Source organism: Eptatretus burgeri, chromosome 14, assembly GCF_056783735.1.
Source record: "Eptatretus burgeri isolate ZD-2024b chromosome 14, Ebu_testis_v1, whole genome shotgun sequence".
Lineage (NCBI taxonomy): Eukaryota > Metazoa > Chordata > Myxini > Myxiniformes > Myxinidae > Eptatretus > Eptatretus burgeri.
Genome location: NC_140974.1, coordinates 57,291,696 through 57,315,027, shown reverse-complemented (window position 1 = coordinate 57,315,027; position 23,332 = coordinate 57,291,696). Strand labels below are relative to the sequence as shown.

Genomic DNA, 23,332 nt, shown 5'->3' with positions numbered 1-23,332 from the left:
CTCTCCACACGGATGCGCAGGCTTGCGCGACAGAGCTGGAAAAGTGACGCCTCCCGTCTTCATCCCTGGTGCCACGCCCGGACTCCCCACCGACTGCAAGCTCCGACGACTTGACCCGAACCACCGAACTCAAGACTCTTCCAAGACCAAGACGACGAAGAAGAAGAAGAAGCCCCACGCCCCCACGAAAACCAACACACACACCGAGCTGGCGTCCTGCACGCCCTTATTTTCCTCCGTTCCAACGCCTCGCCCTTCCCCTTTTATCGCCCCGCCCACCTTCCAGCTCCTGCAGAAAGCTTCCAGAAAATGGGGCGTGCCCTCTCGTCCCCCTCCCCGCGCACCTCGCGGGGGCTGACAGAATCTTTCTTGGCACAGGTCCAGGGAGATTCATTTCCCCAACATCAGGCCCCCACCTTTTTTCACCTTTGACCTCTGGCTGGAATCGCACTTCCCCCACACCAAAGCGCGGGAAAAGCAGACGGGAAAATCCGCGCACCATCGGAACTCCTCTGGTTTCCTTCGCCTCGTAGAAACGGTTTACATGAGCGGAGAGGGCTGTGGTTTGGTGTGTGGAGAAGGGGATCGGCAGTTGGTGTAGCGGGGAAGGTGGTTAGGTGATCGTGGTTGGTGTTGATCATGGTTTGAGGCGATCGTAGTTGTTGTGGTTTGAGGCGATCGTGGTTGGTGTTGATCGTGGTTGTTTTTGTTTGAGGCAATCGTGGTTGTTGTGGTTGGTGGTTGAAATGTGGTTGATCCAAAATAACGATAGGAAAAGAAAAACACTATCTCAAAGGATCACAGCCCTGTGACACGAATAAATCCCATTAAACAACGGTGGGGAAATCTAACTGAACACAGACTTATCGGCATAACTAACTAAGGACCTATATGGTGTGCTGCGAATTTCTACAGCCATAATAATATATACATACTACACATACAATACATACATACTATACATACACACACACACTACACAAACATACATAGATATACATACATACTACACATACGTACATACACACTACACATACATACATACATACATACATACTGTTACGGCTGTGGAAATTCACAATACATCATAAAGCACCTCAGATTAGTTTATGCCGCTAAGTTGGTGTTAGATAGGTTTCCCCACCATTGTTTAGAGGGTTTTCTTCATGTTCACCGGGCTGCGACCCTTTGAGATAGTGTTTTTCTTTCTCTATCGTTATTTTGGACCGACAGAGCACACTACGACCCTTTTCGCGTCAAAAAGGAGTCCGAACACGCGGAGTGAAAACGCAGACAAGGAAACCTGTGGTAGTGCGCGGGTTTTCGCACACCTCTGTGGCACCAAGGCTGGCACGAGAAGCGGCGAGGCGCTCGCTCCCTATTGGTGGATGCACGGCGTGGGGTGGAAAAAGGGGAGGAACCCCTCTTTGGAAGAAGCTTCTCGAAAGAAGGTGGAGCCGAAAACGAGGTGGAGCGAAGGGCGGAGCCCCGCGCTATTTAAGGTGGACCGCACGCAAGGCTCCCTCTCTCTCTCCCTCCCTTTCGTTCTTGGTCTCGTTGGCACTGGTCCACCTCTTGGGGCTTCTCTCTTCTTCTTGGTTCATGCTCCAGCGTTCTCCGTGTGGTGCACGATTTCTTCCCCTGTCTCCCGGTGGTCCTGTGGAGCGACCTGTTGTTGGAGGCGTGGGCCGATGACGAGTCCGGGCGATGCATCAGAGACGCGGACTGAAGGCGCAGCTCTGCCGGCTGTGTGGCGCGAACCTGCGCGTCTGGGCGAGGAGCGCCGGAGGGAGCTTGTCGGCCACGCGGGAGGCCCGGAATCAGGCGCGGCCACGCTAGCTGCCGTGGGGACGGGGCGTCATGACTCGCCGACCACCGAGGGGGGGCAGGTAACCTGCATCGGTCTCATGGGCCTATTTGGTCAGCCAAGGCTCACGGCCATAAAGGTCCGCAGACCCTGTCTACCTCCCTGCCTATGGGGAGGTCTTTCTTTTGCTTTTGTATGACTGCTGTGGCGCCGTGTCCCGATAAGTAGACCTGTGTAAGTAATGTAAATTGCTCGTATTCGGTGGTGACGCTTTCTATTTGTTTCTTGTACATTGCATGACTGCCTTGCTTCTGAATACATGTGTGTTATAATAAATGTGCTTGTGTGAAATGTATCCCGTTCGTTGCATCCTCATTCCCCCATTGGAAATGCCATCTTGCATCGTGGAATAATTAGTTGGGTTGTAAACACCTGGTAAAGAGAATCGGATCAGTCGAGGTCAGCGATAATACCCGCTCGGTTATCGCTGTAGAATGGTACGGACCACTTCAGTTGTACGTGTCCCAAGCCGACCTGTGGCGAGGTACGGCCCCTCGGTAGGTTACCCGCGCAAGTACTTAGGTGTTTCAATATTCAGCGGGTGACCCTATTTCGCGCGGGTAGAATGCGGACTGGGCTGTGGTGAGGTTAAAACCCCCACCCGTAACTGGTTTCTGGCGATAGTTCCAGGAGGGTCACGACTGAATTGTCTATCCGGTGGGCGACGCGGTCGCTATTAGTGGAAAGCGGCCGATCGCATGCCGGCGGGCGCGAATTCGTAACAATATATACATACTACACATACATACATACACATACACACATTATACATAATACTACACATACATACATACTACACATACATACATACATATATACTGTTGCGAATTCGCGCCCGCCGGTGTGCGATCGGCCACGTGACTCGAATCGCGGAATGTCGCCCACCGGACGGACAATTCTGTCGTGACCCTCTCGGACTAACACCGTGAGCCAGTCACGGGTGGGCCTTTCGGCCTCACCATGATCGTGCCAATCGGCCACCCGCGTGGGATAGGGTTGTTCGCCAAACTCGACCTACCTAAGTACCCACGCGGCTGGTAGACCGGGCGATCGCACCTCGCCGCAGGTCGACTCCAGACACGGGCCGCTTAAGCGATCCGTTCCGTGCTATCGGGATAACCGAGCAGTGTTATCGTCGGCCTCGACGGTTCCGATTAATTAACGGGCGTATTAAGCCCACGACGAACCCGTTACGTGAAGCAAGATGGAGATTCAATTAAAGAAAAGACGAAGCGAAACGGGAAAACAGTTTGTGATGAATTGAAGGATGTGACGCGTGATCACATGTCGCGCGGCTCGCACACGGGACAGATAAAACCGAGATTCCGTGCGGTCGGTGGGATTGTCCCTGGGGCATTGTCATTTACGGCGGTGGTTCACTTGGTGCTCGTTGAATGGTAAGAATTGAGAGTATACCGGACTCCGTGCTAATTGCTGATTTATTTTGCGGTGATCGACTGCACGTGTATACCTTGCTGCACATGTACTCCTTGCTACACATGTATTCCTTGCTGCACATGTATTCCCTGATGTGTCTGTAGAAGCGGCTTCAATCAAGTGAAATAAAGCCTACACTCCGAAGGTTTTTCCCTCGCATTCATTTCACAGTTCAACATAATGCACATTTATTCCGCGGCACACGGAGAGCACACATATACAGCCAAACAGAATGCACATAAAGCAATTTAAAACAACAACAACAATGCAGAGCTACGACCGACTACGCGAATACACGGCAACACTTAACAGTTTTACTTCACCAGACTGGCGCCGACACACACACGTTTACACCAAACCCCAAAAGAAAATGGAAGTGCGACTTCCCTGATCCCGTCGAGTCTTCCTTCTGCGACCGCAACTCCGAGCCCCTCCGGCGTGCTCCGCGAGCTCGTGCCGCGTGTCGCTCGTGTGGTCCGCTCGACTGTACGGATGGGGTTTTGGGGAAACGGACGGGGTTTGTTCGGCGCTGTTTTCCGCGCTCGCGCACGGGTCAATGAAGCAAGGCAGGAACCACAAGCTCGCGACTCGAGCCAGAAGACGACCATGAAGACCAACCCTCGACTAACTACTCACTCCAACTCTCGACCAACCAACCCAACAACCCTCAAGGTCCGTCCTGTCCGCCTTTTGTAGCGCGGGACTCCGCCCTTCGCTCCGCCCCGTTTTCGGCCCCGCCTCCCTTCGAGCTTCTTGGAGAAGCCTCTCGAAGTGGGGCGTGACCTCTCGCTTTCCCTCCACCCCACACCGTGCGGGGGACAGGGGGGAGTCAGTCTTGGCGTGGAGCCAGGGAATTATTCCCCCAAAAAGAGGCCCCCACCCTTTCTCACCTTTGACCCCTGCATCGCCCCTCCTCCACACCGAGCGCGGAGAACCTCGACGGGAAAAACAGGCAGGAAAACCCCCGAGCATAGCCGTTGGTTTCTGTTTTGTGCCCGGAGATCGTAACCGCACAGGGCCTGCTGAATGGCGAGTGGCGAAGATGTGGTAGCGTAGATGGTGGAGGTGGCGTGGTTGTAGTGTGGTTGGCGCTGTGGTGGGGATGGCATGGTTGTTTAGATGCTGTTTGTTTGAAATAAAAGATAGAACAGAAAAAATGGCTAACTCAAAGCGTCACAGCCCGGATGGATCACATAAATTCCCTCTATACAACGGGTTTGGGCTAACTACACATGTACTTACAGAGATATCTCACCTACGGGACCTGAATGGTGGTTTGCGAATTTCCACAACCACAACAATACATATTACACATACACACACATAATACATACATACTACACATCCATACATACTACACATCCATACATACTACACATACATACATATATACATACATACATACATACATACATACTACACATCCATACATACATACATACTACACATACATACATACACACATACACACATATACCCACACACACACACATACACATACACATACACACATACATACATACATACGTACACACACATATCTGATCCAATGTACTAAACTCTGTTACAGAACGTCGGTGCTGCCGAAACAGTTTCTTGGCCAAGAGTCATGCTGGGCAGTTTGCCATCCCTCTCCCAGCAGTCGTTGAGGCAGGAACTTTCATTCGTCTTCTTATTCTTCTTCCATATGCATTGCAAGGCTGTGGGGTAGCATAATTGGCTGAGGACGTGGCCGTGCCGTTGATGCAGTGTCCTCTGTACGTTACGGCAGGAATTTGTAATTTGTTCAGGGTGCTGGCAATAGCTCACCTACTCTTCGCAAAAGACACTGTGGGATCTTTAATGTCCTCCAACTAATTCCAGCAGACAGGACGCCAAGTTTAACGTCCATCCGAGGGACGGCATGGCACACACATTGACGAATCCCCTTGCCCATGAAAAACCAGGATAACAGTCTATAGCTGTGTCTGGATTTGAACCTCGATTAGACAGCTTAGACTTAGAGAGTAGTCATAGGCTGCTAACTTCTCAGCCCAACACTGAGTGCATGCAGAGGCTTGTGGGTTAATTCCTTTACTCTCATTGAACAGGGATTGCAATGGTTCGTGGTCGGTTACAAGTTCAAATTGTCCACAGAAGAGACACTGATGCATCTTTGTTACACCATAAATACATGCGAGAGCTTCTTTTTGAACCATGGAGAAGTTACGCTCCGCTGCTGACAAAGTGCGTGATGCATAGACTACATGCCGTAGTATACCGTCATTACGTTGCTGTAACACACAGCCAATGCCATAAGACGAGGCATCACAGCTGAGAACCAATGGTTCAGCAGTACCAAAGTACAGCAACACTTTAGATGAACACAGCAACCGTTTTGCCTCAGCAAACGCCTGACTACACTGCGTACACCATCGCCATTCAACACCTTTACGAAGGAGTTTGTGGAGAGGCTCAAGGACGGTGCTCAGATTCAGAAGAAAGTTACAGTAATAGTTCAACATACCCAGGTATGCTTTGAGCTCGGTCGTGTTCGCAAGAGTCGGAGCATCCTTGATAGCCTCCGTCTTGGACATGCTGGGCCTTATGCCATCAGCACTGACAACACGGCCGAGAAATTCCACTTGGGGTAACATAAATCGACATTTGTCACATTTCACCTTAACACCGGCTTCAACAAGACGTTTGAGAACCGCCTCAAGGTTACACAAATGTTCAGAATCATTGCGGCCGGTGATCAAAACATCATCTTGAAACACGACAACATTTGGAATTGTTTTCAGCAGATTCTCCATGTTGCGTTGAAATATAACAGCGGCTGATTTGATTCCGAAAGGACTGCGGTTATAAACAAACAACCCCTTGTGAGTGTTATAACATGTATACTTCTTGGAGTTCACATCAAAATATCTGAGTATAAGCAGATTCCAAATCCAGGCGGCTCAACTTCTGACTACCAGAAAGCGTAGTGAACAAATCATTTGCCTTGGACAGAGGATAATGGTCCTGTTTGGAATACCTGTTGATTGTTGTCACCACAAATCCGAACACTACCATCTGACTTTAATACAGGAGCAATTGGACATGCCCAATCACAACTCAACTGGACTGATTACACCTTCCATCTGCAGGCGGTCGAGGTCTGCCTCGATCTTTGGACGCATCATGTTAGGTACAGACCTCGCTTTACAAAAGATTGGCTTCGCACTCTCATCCACATAGATTTTGGCTTTAACACCTTTAAAGGTGCCGACGCCACCTCCAAACAATGAGGGGTATTTGTCAAGAATGGCATTGTGATTAACATCACAAGCCATCAATTTGATCACAGGCCAATCAAGTTTGATGAATTCAAGCCAATTACGCCCAAACAATGTCGGCCCATTTCCCTGAATGATCCACAAGGGTAGTTTCCGTGACACATCACTGTAGGTGACCTTCACCTCCGCACTACCAATCACAGGTATCAGTTGATTGGAGTAAGTTCGCAACTTGGCGTTCACCGGTCTGAGTACCGGTCTCGCTGTCTCCTGGCTAAACAGCCTATTGAAAGTTTCAGAACTCATGATTGACTGGCGAGCCCTGGCTCCATCTCCACGGCAATGTCATTCACCCTGACATCCACCACAAGGGGTTTGCTTTTATCCAACATACTGAGCAAATCATGCTCCTTTGAAGCAGGAGGTATTGCTTCACCACCGGTCACTGACATGGCCAAACTGATCATGTGGTGATTCGTACCATGTTGCGACGTCTAGCGACACATCTTGCATAGATGGCCAAGTTTCCCACAGTTCTAACAGGAGCAATGTTTGAAACGACACAGGTGGGGTAAGTGCCAGCCCCCACAACGCCAATACGGTTTACCTGTTGGAGAACCCGACGATCCACTGCTCTGCTTTGGCACAGATGAGCTCGCATTATGAAACGAGGTGATGTGTTGAGCAGATCTGTGAAATTGAGGATAGCTGGGCTTCACAGCTGATGATGGTGATGAGCTCAGTTTGTTCACATCATTGCATTAACTCGGCTGGCAGTCTCTCTCTCTGCCGCTGATAACACGCAGCCCCTCATCCGCAGTAATGCAGGTAGTTGCGATTGACACAGCTTCAGTCAGATCGAGATCGGGAACAACCAACAATTTCCAGAGGATCGTCTCCTTATTGATGCCAATAACTAAAACATCTCTCAACATCTCATCCAACGTGGCACCGAATTCACAATGTTCAGCCAATCTGCGAAGGTCAGCAACAAACTTGGACACCGACTGACCTTCCTTCCTCCCATGAGTGGAGAACTTGGACCAGGAGTCGGGACACGATTTTCCCGGATTTCGGATTGTAGTATCTGGCCACAATCTCGATCAGTTCATCGAAGGTTTTGTCCTTCGGTTTATCGGGAGTAACCAGATCCTTCATCAGGGCATATGTTGTTTTGCCACACACGGTGAGCAGAACGGCCGGGCGACGATCACCATCTTCTGCCGCCGCCATCTTGTGAACGATAAAGTTTTATCTCAATCTATCAGCAAAGTCTTCCCAGTCCTCATCCGGCTGGTGCTCCACCAGAATCCCCACGGACGCCATAGTGAGCAATGCTGACTTGGAAAAGCACTAAACTCGTTGCCAATTGTGGTTGTGGATTGTAAACGTGTCGCGATCCGAAGGATTGCGGGGTGGAAGGCCAGACACCACAAAAGTCGAAACCACATTTATTACCCAGGGAGGCGCACACTGCGCATGCGCGGAGCGGTGGCTTCACAGAACGTGACACTGTACTAACCAACCCTTGCACAACACCCTCCATAATCCGGGCTTGGTGACAATGTACTAACCAACCCTTGCACAACACCCTCCATAATCCGGGGCTTGGTGACAATGAACTAACCAACCCTTGCACAACACTCTCCATAATCCGGGCTTGGTGACAATGTACTAACCAACCCTTGCACAACACCCTCCATAATCCGGGCTTGGTGACAATGTACTAACCAACCCTTGCACAACACCCTCCATAATCCGGGGCTTGGCCCTCGGGTACTGCTGGGTGTGCGCTGCCGCTCGCCACGTCGCCACAGGGCGAATCCCCCTTACCTGTGGCTAATATTTTAAACCACCCATTAGCCACTGTGGCTAATCCATGTTTTAGTGGTTTTTTTTTTTTACCAGCTTTGGACGAATTTTGGGTGATTTTAGCACAGAATTCAACCTTCGTTGAGACGGCCGCCATTTTGTATGTTTTGATTACGGGAATCACGTGTGATTTCGTACAAGCTTATATATACTAACTTTAGTAGTTTTAAACTCGTTTCTAGTAAAAAAAAAATCGACCGAAATTACGCATGATTCCCATGATTCTCGTCTCAAAATTTTATTTTAATTTTTCTGAAATGTTTTTTTTTTTTCCGGAATGATTCGGAATGATTCGGCGCTACATGCTTCGTTGGGTCAGTGGTTGCCAGGTGAGTTTTGACACAATCAGTAGGAGTACCTGTAGTAGGACGAGTTTGTTTGGATGAGTGAGTTTGATGTGTGAGATTGGTTGGATGAGTGAGTTTGAAGTGTGAGATTGGTTGGATGAGTGAGTTTGATGGGTGACTTTGGTTGGATGAGTGAGTTTGATGTGTGAGATTGGTTGTATGAGAGAGAGTTTGATGGGTGACTTTGGTTGGATGAGTGAGTTTGATGTGTGAGATTGGTTGGATGAGTGAGTTTGAAGTGTGAGATTGGTTGGATGAGTGAGTTTGATGGGTGACTTTGGTTGGATGAGTGAGTTTGATGTGTGAGATTGGTTGGATGAGTGAGTTTGATGGGTGACTTTGGTCGCATGAGTGAGTTTGATGTGTGAGATTGGTTGTATGAGTGAGTTTGATGGGTGACTTTGGTTGGATGAGTGAGTTTGATGTGTGAGATTGGTTGGATGAGTGAAGTTGTTGGGTGAGATTGGTTGGATGAGTGAGTTTGATGTGTGAGATTGGTTGGATGAGTGAAGTTGATTGGTGAGATTGGTTGTATGAGTGAGTTTGATGTGTGAGATTGGTTGGATGAGTGAAGTTGTTGGGTGAGATTGGTTGGGTGAGTGAGTTTGATGTGTGAGTTTGATGTGTGAGATTGGTTGGATGAGAGAGTTTGATGTGTGAGATTGGTTGGATGAGTGAGTTTGATGTGTGAGATTGGTTGGATGAGTGAGTTTGATGTGTGAGATTGGTTGGATGAGTGAAGTTGTTGGGTGAGATTGGTTGGATGAGTGAGTTTGATGTGTGAGTTTGATGTGTGAGATTGGTTGGTTGGATGAGTGAGTTTGATGTGTGAGATTGGTTGGATGAGTGAGTTTGATGTGTGAGATTGGTTGGATGAGTGAAGTTGTTGGGTGAGATTGGTTGTATGAGTGAGTTTGATGTGTGAGATTGGTTGGATGAGTGAGTTTGATGGGTGACTTTGGTTGGATGAGTGAGTTTGATGTGTGAGATTGGTTGGATGAGTGAAGTTGATTGGTGAGATTGGTTGTATGAGTGAGTTTGATGTGTGAGATTGGTTGGATGAGTGAAGTTGTTGGGTGAGATTGGTTGGATTAGTGAGTTTGATGTGTGAGTTTGATGTGTGAGATTGGTTGGTTGGATGAGTGAGTTTGATGTGTGAGATTGGTTGGATGAGTGAGTTTGATGTGTGAGATTGGTTGGATGAGTGAGTTTGATGTGTGAGATTGATTGGATGAGTGAAGTTGTTGGGTGAGATTGGTTGTATGAGTGAGTTTGATGTGTGAGATTGGTTGGATGAGTGAAGTTGTTGGGTGAGATTGGTTGGATGAGTGAGTTTGATGTGTGAGTTTGATGTGTGAGATTGGTTGGTTGGATGAGTGAAGTTGATTGGTGAGATTGGTTGTATGAGTGAGTTTGATGTGTGAGATTGGTTGGATGAGTGAAGTTGAAGTTGTTGGGTGAGATTGGTTGGATGAGTGAGTTTGACTGGCATGAGGTTGGTCCAATCCTGGTCTACAACCACCCCCATCCCCCACTACCACCTACTAAAGGCACAACGACCATACCCCCCCCCCACACACACACACACACACACACACACACACACACACACACACACACACACACACACACACACACACACACACACACACACACACCATCACCACCTCCCCTGATGGTCGTTCATTCAACCAATCTCACACGTCAAACTCACTCATCCAACCAATCTGAACAATCCAACTCACTCATCCAACCAACCTCACCCATCAAACTCACACATCCACCTTAAAATTAACTTATTATTTCATATTGCTAAAAAAAAAAAAAACTTTTGAATAAAATATGTGGCTATTTCCTTTCTCCTGTGGCTAATCATTATAAACCTGGATAAGCCACAGTGGCTAATTCCTTTTGAAAGCCAGAGCACACCCAGGTACGGTACCCACTGTGATGTTTAACAGAGGAAGGTTAAACCCCAACCAATCGCCTTCTTGAGCATCATCTCACCAGGTTTTGGTTTACATTGGAGGATATATTACGATTACCTGTCTTTATTGCTGCAGTTTATTACTTTTGAATAAACTTTAATCAAACGGACTTCAGCTTTTGAAATTATCCACATGCCATGGCGGTTAAAATGGTTAAATATGTGGTTATATGACGTGATGAGTGGTGCGTGAGTGGAATTCCCGTTCCCTGGGGGTTAGAATAGTTAAAAATGTGGTTATACGATGTGATGAGTGGTGTGCGAGTGTGAAGTCCACATCCCCTGGGGGTTAGAATGGTTAAAAATATGGTTATATGACGTGATGAGTGGTGCATGAGTGGAATTCCCGTTCCCTGTGGGTTAAAAGTGTTAAAAATGTGGTTATTGTAATGTTCGGAGGGCAGCGGGACTCGGATAGTCATGAGGATTGTCGAACACTGTTTATTGCCCGTCCGGATGCACACTACTACAGACTACACAACGCCTCAGGCGGCGCGAACACCTATATCCCTTGCAGGCACGTGACCCCCCAAAACCACTCCTCCACGCCTCCACAACGCTCCCCGCATTTCCCTGCCCCAGCAGGCCAGTACACCACACTCCTCCCTCCTAAAACTATGATTATAAAATGATCATCATAATAATAGGCATAATCGGCACAGAATACCATGACATAAAAGCAAAGAGGTACAAAAATGATAATAATCAAAAAGCATAGGCACCACCACACAGAAAACAACCAGAGCCAAAAATGGCATTAATCAGGCGGCCGTGCACCAAAACCCAGACGAGACGGCACAAAAGGAACCGTGCTTCATCTGCTACCCGCAACCCTAATGCCGTTGGTGTCATCTGGCCCATAACTCAGCCCTCCACACCACATAACGTGTCGATGTGAGCGAGTTGAATTTCAAAGCAATGGACAGGTGCTAGAAAACTGAGTTGCACGACGAACCCACAAAAACCTGACCGCGTTAAAGATAGCAAAAAGCAAGTTGGGAAGCACAGCATCACCACGCAACAGAAGCGCCCCCAGGCGGCTCATGCTTACACGCCCTCCGGCGAGGTTGCGATGACCTCCCGAACGAACCTCCCCCGGCACCATCAAATGCCCCCGGTCGACAAGGCGGCACATCTCCTCCAGGTAGAACCGAATCAGATAAACATTCCGAGCCTAGAAGCCCCGTGGCACCAGCGCGGCCGACCTTGGCGAGACCAGAGGTTTGTGCTGCACGACGCCAAGCCCGTCTGACCTTGGCCATCTCAGGGATGGCGGTGACGCTGAACAGCGCCGTTGGCTGGGCGCACCATCAACCCCATAACAAACCCACGCATCACAATGAGCCGAGATCTCAACGCACGTCCGAACGGCCTTGGCGAGAGCAGAGGTTCGCGCCCCAGGGCGCCAGGTACGTCTGACCTTGGCGAAATCAGGGGTGGGGGTAACGCTGAACAGCGAACCAGCCCCGGCTCTGAGCCGATCTCTGAGCCGCACACCAAAACCGCGCATCCAACCCAACCCAGAAAACCATGCACGTCCACACGGACGGTCAGCGCAGCCTGGAGACATATCAGTGTCATACAACAAAAACATTGTCTGCTCCAATGCAACCTTCCCCTCACGTACAGCGCGTCCTCCCAGCATAATCCCCACACATGACAGGGTAGCGAACCGTGGGCTGCCCTCGCAGCTGGAGATCGACCAGACCTCTTTATTTGCCACGATCGCCCCCAAGCCCTTCACATCACATCGATCATATCGGACATCCCATCGATTGATCCCAGCCAAACATATTATGCTCACACGCGAACTGTCGGCATTTATCTTAACAAGGTTAAATTGCATCACTCTTGCAACGAAAATCAAATACACAACAATCAGCAACCCATGAATCACATCGCGTGTCCGTCTCTTGGTTGTCGTCGCGACGTTGTGATGACCTGCTTGTCGTCGATGGTCGCGGTGCACGAACTTCTTGACCGCGACCGGCTCGCTCCAATCCCCCGCTGAAATTGCCTGAACGACACGGGTGTGCACTGTACCATGAGTGTAGCCGGAGCGCGAGAGCCCGTCACCGCTGGCACGGCTCCCGTTGCTCCAGACCCGCATATCGTCGTCGCCGGAGGCAATGAACGGCAGCCCACGTTGCATCGTTGCGGCTCCTGCCGCCAGAACCTCGCCCTCGGGTCTTGAAGGAGGCACAGGTGCACCTGGAGGTACGAACTCCGAAACAGGAACCGCGAGCTCCTCCCCTCGCACCACGAACCGCGGGAGCGCAACCCGCTGACCCTAATTGGCGACCAATACGTGTGCCCTGCCAACCGCCGGTAGCGCTTCACCAGTATACGTGTGCAATGCGAGGGTAGCACGAGCGGACTCAACTCGACACACGATCAGCGCCCCGATCATCTCGACCTCCACTGGCATTGGTCTTGTCACCTTTGGACCAATTGAAAACAGGTTCAACATCGGCAGCATCTCCTGCTCCGGATCGCCGGGATCGCTAGGCCCAGGCTGCGAAACTCGACCCGGGGCGTAAAAGTGTACGCCATGCACAAAACACCGTACCGGCAGTCGGTCTCGACCCGGGACGTAGGGGTTGCTTCGCACACCGCCATCCATGACCGTTATGATGGGCACTGACTCTCGGCACACACACCGTAGACGTCCCCGAGTGCTCAGACCGCCGTCCGACTGACTGCATTGCAACGCTCGGTCACGACCCGCGCCGAAGACCGTGCGTGCAGCTGTGCGCGCCTGGAACATCGCGCTGACCTCCGGATCATCTGCTGCGCACCGACCATCGAGACCCTGGACATTCCTCAGAGCTTGTGCGACAGCCGACGCCGCGTCTGAGCTGAACCTCATGTCCTCGTCCTTTAGCCGTGGCCTCACAGAAACCATTCCCGAGGCTTGCAAAGCAGAAATAAAACGAACTCCGAGCGCGGCCGTCGTCCACTCAATGCGACTCGCAGGCGCCGGCGGGACGTCAGGCTGCAGGACTCGACCCGCCCGAAGCCGTGCGCGCGAAACTCGCGATGCGCTTCTCTGGGACCCTGGCCCGGTGTTGAACTCGAACCGCGCGAGTTGCGCTGAGTTTCTCGCTTCAGCGATCCAATCGCCCCGGCCAAAGACTCCAAGTCAATACCGACATAACCCAGGCACTTTGCACACGCCGATCCAAAACAGCCTCGTCGCCACTGTAATGTCCGGAGGGCAGCGGGACTCGGATAGCCGTGAGGATTGTCGAACACTGTTTATTGCCCGTCCGGATGCACACTACTACAGACTACACACCGCCTCAGGCGGCGAGAACACCTTTATCCCTTGCAGGCACGTGACCTCCAAAACCACTCCTCCACGCCTCCACAACGCTCCCCGCATTGTGCCCTGCCCCCGCAGGCCAGTACACCACACACCACAGTTATATGACGTAACAATGGTATGAGAGTGGAATGCCCGTTCCCTCAGGGTTAAGAGGGATAAAACCCTCCATTTAAACCTGTGGGGATGGGTGGCCGAGTGGTCTGAGCGGGCAGTTTGCCGGACAGATTGCAGAGGAGCGGACGTGGAGCGGAGGTGGTCCCGTGGAAGGGGCTCGATCCCCGCCGGTTGCTGTGGTCCCGTGGAAGGGGCTCGATCCCCGCCGGTTGCATATGGCTGCTGAACATGAGGAGACATCGGCCTTGACTGACCTTGCGGATGATTGTCTCGTCGCAACATAAAGCAAACTTACACACTCGCCACGTTGAGGTTCCCACATTTTTTAACTAATTACTTGTCCATAATTAATACATTTCAATTCGTTCGTTGTGGTGACGTCACAACTAACCTCCAGTAAATGTTATTTCTGGAGAGTATTTAAATTATGTCATTAATCCTTCGGGAATTATCCTTTCGATTAAATAATCCATGGAACATCCGAGAAGGTAAAAAATGAAATCAAACACCAGTTTCCTTCCAACGAACTTCAACGTCAGAAGCCTGAGGCCCAGCAAGCACGCGCAACGGTTACCAAGCAACAGTAACCAAGGTGCGGTCGATGTGATATGGATTGAGGCGAATATAAATGTACAACTGCAGAATAGAGTATCTGAGCAGTTTACTTCTTATCACGATTCGTTCTCACTGAATTGTCAAAGACATCGAAGAAGCACAACCCGTGTGACGTGTCGCCGCCGGGCCGCCATCTTGGTTAGCACAACTCGAGTCACTGGAAAAGCGGATGTCGTTGTTTTTGAACGAATCTCACACGGAATGCTCTGTGAAAATGCCGTTTTGTGCAGCAATACCTACACCGGTCCAATGACGTACGGAAGGGTTGTGGAAACACGTTTCACATGTCGTTTTAAATGTTGCTGAACAGGTGTCGTGTCACTTTACTGTGAAACATCACTTCAGTGTCGCAGCTTTCTGCTTTCATCACCGGCATCGCGTTACCACACACGAAAACGGCAGGGCTCAAGCGGCTTGCTATCGCTTGCCAGGCGACTCGTTCCGTATCAACCGCTTTGCATGTCGCCAATGAAGAGGACAAAGCGATTTCGACGTGCTTCGTCACGTTTCACAAAGATGGCCGCCGTAGTCGGACACAAAACAATACTCCAACCAATGAAATGTTCAGAGACCAAGCTGCACTCCCCTGTGTCCCTTGTTATGCGAACTCATATTGTTAGTGAAACGTGCATTCAATACTCTTATTGTAATTCTTCAAGATCTACAAACCTGCCAATGTCCCCCTCACCTGTTCGGAGTTTGTCCTTTTTCTGGAAGTGACGTGACATGGCGGAGGAGTCTGGCGGGCTGGGCCCGAGTGATGCACGTGGAGATGTGTCGTCCTCATCCTCCATTGGCTGAGAGTGCGGCTCTGCCGCTGATGGGATGCCCCGAAAACCAGTGGCCTGGTCCTCATTTCGCCAACCACGGAAGGATGACAGACTGAGTTAACCCCATCTGATGTACCAGCATGAGAGCCAAATAACAGCCGGAATAAAAAGCCAAATACCAGTCTGAATAACCACTTCTGGTACACACCACTCCCTCCCCAAATACACCACACTTCCACTCGCCTCAGACATACCTAACCCCTGGTATACCTACCCTCAGCCACGCGGTACACCCAACCTCTCCCATAATTCTTTACCCCCCCCCCCACTACCCTCTGGAACATACCACCCCCCACTCCCTCTCTCTGGTAACACCCAACCCCATTCATGAACACCAACATCCACCCTCTGGTGCACGACCAAGCCCTTTCCCCATCCTGTACATCACCGCCTCCCTTCCAGAGAAAGTGAACAAAACCAAGAGAATCCGTTATTGTGACACAAATGCACTCTGAGATTCTGAAAACATACAACCAAAACCCAGAATTGAATCCCATTGGGAATCTGTGGAAAGACTTGAAGGCAGCTCACCGGATGACGAGATTGGGGAAAAGCGTTCGGGACCCCCATCATTTGATGATAGGAGGGAAACCACGGGGTAACCTTCCCAGGTCAGAATGCAGTAATGTGTGTCGTGGTGGTGCTGAGATGTCGTCCACCAGACGGCAGGCTCCTTGGGTTAACCTGAGGTGGTCCATTTGGGTGGGTGCCTGGAATGTCTTATCCTAAAGAGAGGATGATCACCTGTCTCCATTATCGTCTGATCTCAAGCGTTTGAACAACGGTATTGCAGCTCTCTCTGAGGGTTCAGAGACCGGATTGCGGCGAGATCATGGTGGGTGGTTACACCTACTATTGGGCTGGTCGCTCTGATGGTTACCAATGCCCAAGGAGTTCCTGCAGCTGTGTCCAATGAGCTGACTCCAATGATACTTGATGTAACACCGCTCAACGAGCGTTTTATGAGACAAAGGATTTGTCACTCCTTAGGTGTCGTTTCCCTGGTCTCTGTATGTGCTCCGACTGGGGCGAGTGATCTCACCGTGAAGGACGCATTCTGTGCCACGCTCAAATAGGTGGTTGATCAGTGCCCCAGGCGAGATACTCTTCTCGTCTTGGGGATTTCAATGCATCGACTGGAATTGATAGGGATGGCTATGAGACATGTGTTGGTCCCCACATGGGTCTGGAACTGTAAACCATAATAGCACGAGGTTCCTTGACTTTACAAGAAGTCATGGACTTAGGGTAGCCGGTTCATGGTTTAAGCGCCCACAGGCTCATCGCTGGATTCCAACGTATTCCAACGCTGGTGGTGTGGCAAAGGAGATTGACCATGTGCTCGTTGATGATTGCTGGAGGATGATCCAGAATTGCAAGGTCTACCGGAGTGCGCAGTTCCTCAATACCGACCACAGGCTTGCAGCAACTCTGAAGTTGCAGTTAAATCCAGGAGAATGGTACCATCCCAGGCTGGATGTTGGCAAGCTCAAGGATGAGAGGGTAGCTGAGGAGTTTGCGAACAGGCTGAGTGGAGATTTGGGGGTCTGGGTGCTTTGAGGGATCCTGAAGATTTGTGGAGTGCCTTCAAGACCACCCTCCTTGATGTTGCCGGTAGGAGTCTTGGAACTCATCAGAAGGCGAAGAAGAATTTTGTTTCTCAAGGGACATTGGATACCATTGACCAGAGTCGCAGGGCCAGGCTGAATGGCAGAGCTGAGCTGTTCAGGGAGCTGAGGCATAAAACTGTACGTGCACTCAGGGTGGACAAGGAGGCCTATGTGCGAGGAATCTGTGAGGGGGTAGAGCATCACCTGTGGTCAAGTGATTCTCATCCTGCTTAGGGCCCTGTCACACCTTGACGTTTTCGCCAGCGTATGGCAACATATCAAAATGTATGTAAAACGCTGGTGTACGCTGAACTATTGATGTTTTTTTCAGTTTTGGGCATATTCATAACGAGTTGGACGTCTGCATAACATATTAGTAACGTACACAGAACGTTTCGATAACTTATACCAACGAATGCTTAACGTGTTGTCGGCGTTCACAACCTATGCCCAACGATAGTCTAATTTATGCATAGCGCGGCAGCGTATCGCCGACGATCACGTGGTGTAGCCTATTAATAGGCTGCCGCTCAAAGATTTAAATCATAACCGCACTAGAAATCGAAGTGTCAACATCACCGTCATAACGAAGAAAAAAAAAAACATGGAGTCTGGAACACTGATGGGTTCCTCCTGTGAAGCCCCTTTTTATATACCGATTCCCCTAAACGCTGCCAATACGCCATTATACGGTAGCTGTAAGTTAGAAACACATTCAGTAAGTTCTGTGGTCGTCCGGAAGACGTCAAATACGTCTACATACGTCAATATGTGTTGGAGATACGTTACTCATAGGTTCAAAGCACGTTACTCATAGGTTAGAAATAAGTTTCGGGTATGCTAGACATTACCTCGATGTATTTCGACTTATGAGTAACTTACAAGTAACGTATGTCGACGTGTGTCAACGATCGCATAACGTGCCTACAACTTATGGCCAAGCGTATGCGGAACGTGTGAGTCATACGCTGGCATACGTCGAAAAATTTTGAGCATGCTTAAAATTTGTCGACGAGCTCGGCGTACTACGACGTATGCCAGCGTGCTTCAGCGTGCTCTTAATGTATACAAAACTTACCCATAACGTATTCGACATGTGCCAGCGTATTCGCCAAATTTTTCACACGTCGGCATACGCTGGCTAAAACGTCAAGGTGTGACAGGGCCTTAACAGGGGAATTCACACATTGCGTTCATTCAAGCCCATTCCTCGGTGTACTGCAGTTAGAGCAGAGGGTGGTAGGCTCTTGACAGAGGAGTCCAAAGTGAAGGCCTGCTGGGTCAGTTACTTTGAGTGGCTGTACCAGGTTGATCCACCAGCTATCTAGTTGGGTGTCAGGGGTGTTACTACTCCGATTGCTGACCCTCCAATCAACTGTGTTCCACCTTCGTTTGTGGAAACACAGGCTGTGGTGAACCGCTTGAAATGGGGTCAAGCTCCTGGGATTTGTAGCATCCATGCTGAACTTCTCAAGGCTGGTGGAAATGCTGTACGTGTGTCGTTGCATGCAGTTCTGTGCTCTGCCTTGTACACAGGCATAATCCCAAGTGATTGGAAGAGGGGCCTTGTTGTCCCTCTCTGGAAAGGGAAGGGTGATCGCCAAGACTGAAACAACTGTCGAGGGGTGACGCTGCTCTCAGTGCTGGGCAAAGTATTTGCTGGGATAATTCTGGATAGGGTTTGCCACCATCTGCTTGAGCACCAGCGTCTAGAGCAGTCAGACTTTACACTAAAGAGATCAACGATTGATCGTATCCTTGCTCTTTGGATCCTCACCGAACGCAGACGAGAGTTTTGGCAGGAACTGCTTGCAGCCCATATTGATCCCTGTAAAGTGTTTGATTCATTGAATCAGGATGCCCTCTGGAGGATTCTTGGTCTTCGTGGGGTGCCACCAAAACTGATCAATCTGATGTCTGAACTATACTCTGGCACTGCGAGTGCTGTGAGATGTGGTGGTACCATCTCCGACTTATTTCCAGTTGTTACTGGAGTTCGTCAGGGATGTGTACTGGCCCCCACACTTTTCAGCACTTGTCTGGACTGGATTCTGGGTAGGATGTCAGAGAGATCAAGCTGCGGTGCATCATTTGGGAATGTCAAGATCTCTGACCTTGATTTCCCAGATGAGACTTGCGGATTTCACAGATTGCGGAGACTCTGGATATCTTTTTGGGGGCCCTTGAGGTTCTAAATCAGGAGTGAGAGCTGCTGGGATTACGGGTTTCCTGGGTCAAAACTAAGATCCAGGCTTTCAATGACATCTTGGATGCTGCTATCCTGTCTGTACCTGTTTGTGGCGAGGATGTTGAGGTCACGGAGAGATTCACTTACCTTGGCAGTGATATTCATGTCTCTGCTGGCTGTGAGCCAGAGGTCAACAGACAATATTCTTGTCAACAGACAAGACAACAGACAACAGCCAGAGGTCAACAGACAATCCTTGACAATATTCTTATTGGAGATGGTAAATCATTACCTGTAGAAATACTTCAAGAAGTCAAGAACTATTTGGAAGTCTGATGTACAAATTTTGAAGGTTACTTCTCAGATATTGATGATCTTAGCATCAAATCTGTTTGGAACCAAAACCCTTTCTCGTTTGACATATCGAGATTGAGTGACAACGATTCAGCAAAGGTTGATTTCATTGACTTCCAAGAAGACCTAAGAAAGAAAGCTGATTTTGAAAGGGCTGGGATGGATGTCAAGCAGTTTTGGTGTGAGCAAATCGCAGCTTACCCAAACTTGGCTATGAGGGCAATGAATGTTTTGATTCCCTTCACAACTACGTACCTTTGTGAAACAGGATTCTCTGCATTATTAAATCTGAAATCAAAGTGGAGAAATCGACTTGATGCATCAGATGACATGCGAGTAGCATTGTCACTAACTGTACCCCGATTCCATATTTTGATTGCACAAAAACAACATCAAATATCTCACGAGATAAGTAAGAGTGTGTGTTATGAAGTCGAGGTATTGAAAAACTTGCACATTCAAGTTTGTTTTCTTCTTTTGTGTAATAAAACTCAACTATAAGAAGTAAAGTTGCTGATTTATAATTGGAAATAGGTGAATGAAAGTTATATTGTAAAATACTTGTAGCTGTTTGTATATTTGTAATTTCTCAGTTATTTTTATATATATATATATATATATATATATATATATATATATATATATATATATATATATGATAAATGCTTATGATTGCCTTTCATGTTCTATTCCTAGCTATCCATATCTAAAATAAATTCAAGCTATTGACATCTTTGGAATTCATACTGTCAACTAATAGGACTGGTGATGATGATGATTTCGACAGTCAAGCGAAGGGGTCATGGGACCATGTTGGGCACTCCATCGGGGGTCTGGAATCATCAAAAGGTTCAGAAGCCCTGGCTTTGAGGCAAGTGTGTGTACCTCTTGGCCATCCTGTCAGCCCATACATATACAATACTGTACTGTGAAAAGGCTTTGGTAATTTCAATGACATCCACACTTTAGGGTAAATATAACAAATTATCAGTGATAAGTCATGTGTTTATTATTGTAAAAATGTCATTATGTTGTTGGACAGTGAATCCTCTTCTGATGAAACAATTTCCACGAGGCACTGCATGGTGCTGCAGTAACTGCTTGTACTTCTCTATGTTAGCGTCCCATTGATTTTAAACAAGTTTTCCTCCCCGTAAAGCTGAGATATAACTCTAGAAGTCACAGAGCCTCCTCCGTGTTTAACAGTAGGCTGCGAACATTGCATGTCATAAAGTTCTCCAGGTCTTTGGCGTTCCTCCGATCCAAAAAGTTCAAACTTTGACTCATCAGACCACAGTACCAAATTCCTCTGTTCAGTCACCCAATCTTGGTGTTGCCTCGCAAATTTCAATATTTTCACCTTATTCTGTAATCTCGGCTGTGGTTTCTTCACTGCAACTCTGCCACGGAGACTTGCTGCAATCAGCCTTCTGCGCACAGTGCTGCACAAGATGTTAATGTTCAGGCTTGCTCTCATTTCATTTGTCAGTTGCTGACTTGAATTTCTTCTTTCATGTAAGCTGAGCAACTTCAAGTGCATGCTTTGCCTTGGGGAGATTCTTCTGGATCTTCCTGACCTTTTCTTGTCTTGTACCGTTGTTGTAAAGTGTACCTCACACCACTGTCGGATATCTTCAGCTTTTCTGCTATTTTCTTCATAGTGGGCCCTTCTTCTTGCAGAATTTGGATCTTCACACACTGTTCTATAGAAAGTTGCTTCTTTGACACCATCATGAACCCACATATAGACTTTCAAACAATGAACAAGTTGATGAAAACTAAATTCACACATTCACCAACTTCAACTTTTCTTTTGGTTTCTTGTAATTTAGTGGGGCAACTTAGCTAAATATAGCATAACAATTGTGCATTTTGTGAGGAAAGCACCAAATTTGGCACACTAGTAGCCTATCATATTATGAACAGATTTGGATATTGGGCCATGTCAAATTTTTGATGGCAGTGGAAAATGGCTGCCACAGTCATCAGTGGCTGAATTTGAGATGGCCCAATATCCAAATCTGTTCATAATATGTTAGGCTACTAGTGTCCCAAATTTGGTGCTTTCCTCACAAAATGCACAATTGTTATGCTAAGTTGCCCCACTAATTCACATTATTGTAATTCGTGTTGATTACTTCAAAAATCAATTATTATTTTCTGTATAAAAATCCACAAACTGTTTCCTGCATATTTTCTTTGAGGTTAATGGCTATTACTAGCACGTGATAAAAAATTATTTTATATACTTAAACGTAACTGTGATATTAAATTAACTTTCACAGAAATGGGAATTATTATCGACCATTTTTGCACACTTCTACCCACAAATATTTAATGAGGAATAACACCACAAAGCTGAAAATAACCCAAACTTTTGCACACTGCTGTATGTATATGAATGTATGTATGTATGTATGTATGTATGTATGTATGTATGTATGTATGTATGTATGTATGTATGTATGTATGTATGTATATATATATATATATATATATATATGTATATATATATATATATATATATATATATATATATATATATATATATATATATATATATATATATATATATATATTAGACGACCCGTGAACCCGTTGGGTTCACTAGAGAATACGAGAGAACCCGTTGGGTTCCCGTTGTGACAGCGGTTTATAAGAAAAATCATTTCAATAAAAAAAGAAAAAAAGATAGCTCCAGTGAACTATACCTCTGAGGTTGTTTGCATTGATCAAATTCTCCCGAAGAGTACTTGACTGAATCGGGAATTGATTTTTTAATAATTTTTTTCGTTGCCCGATTTGAACGAAACTTGATATTGCGCGTCAATGTGAAGAAGAAAAAAAAACCGAGAAAAGAAAGTCGAATAAATTATTGTGCGTAATCTTCTAAACACAATTTTATTTATTTCATGAACACGGAAGTATTACATCAAAATGGTGGTTTATTTTAGGCTTAAAAATAAATCATTCTTTGTCTATACTAAATGTTTGAGATTTTTAAATGAATCATTTGAAGAAAACAAAAAAAAGATAGCTCCAGTGAACTATACCTCTGAGGTTGTTTGCATTAATCAAATTCTCCCGAAGAGTACTTGACTGAATAGGGAATTGTTTTTTAAATAATTTTTTTCGTTGCCCGATTTGAACAAAGTTTGATACTGCACACTGCAGGAGAATGGTGAGTAAGGTGGCCCTAAAATTTTTGTACTTTCGTGTACCGTTTTGGCTGTATTTCGGGAACATACATACATACAAGATGAGAGTTTTAGTAATATATAGATATATAGACACCTTCCATGCTCTTTCAGCCGAAAAGCTGCATAAAGAAACCAAGAAGGCCTGCACAAAGTAAGCACTTTGCTGTTTCGAACCCTTCCCAGAGTTTTCCACAGCTGTAAAGACATTCACAAGTAGTACACACATGACAATCCCAATGCTACACACCCCTCAGCTGCCAGACCGGCTTCATCGCTTATTGGCGAATCATCAGCGACAGTGCAGACAATGACAGCATAGCATC

At 47.7% G+C, this 23,332-nt stretch overlaps 1 protein-coding gene across 2 annotated transcripts in view; it reads right to left on the bottom strand.

The window, feature by feature from the left end:
- Nucleotides 1–15,594, bottom strand: part of LOC147013303 (hairy/enhancer-of-split related with YRPW motif protein 1-like) — a 35,542-nt gene extending 19,948 nt beyond the window's left edge. The window contains exon 1 of one of the 2 annotated variants that reach the window (XM_085855007.1): nucleotides 15,516–15,594. The gene's annotated coding sequence lies outside the window, so the exon portion shown is untranslated. Of the gene's footprint in view, nucleotides 1–14,900; nucleotides 15,151–15,515 lie in introns of those variants that run through there. The other variant, XM_085855008.1, reaches the window with a different exon arrangement.
- Nucleotides 15,595–23,332: the final 7,738 nt, after the last annotated feature.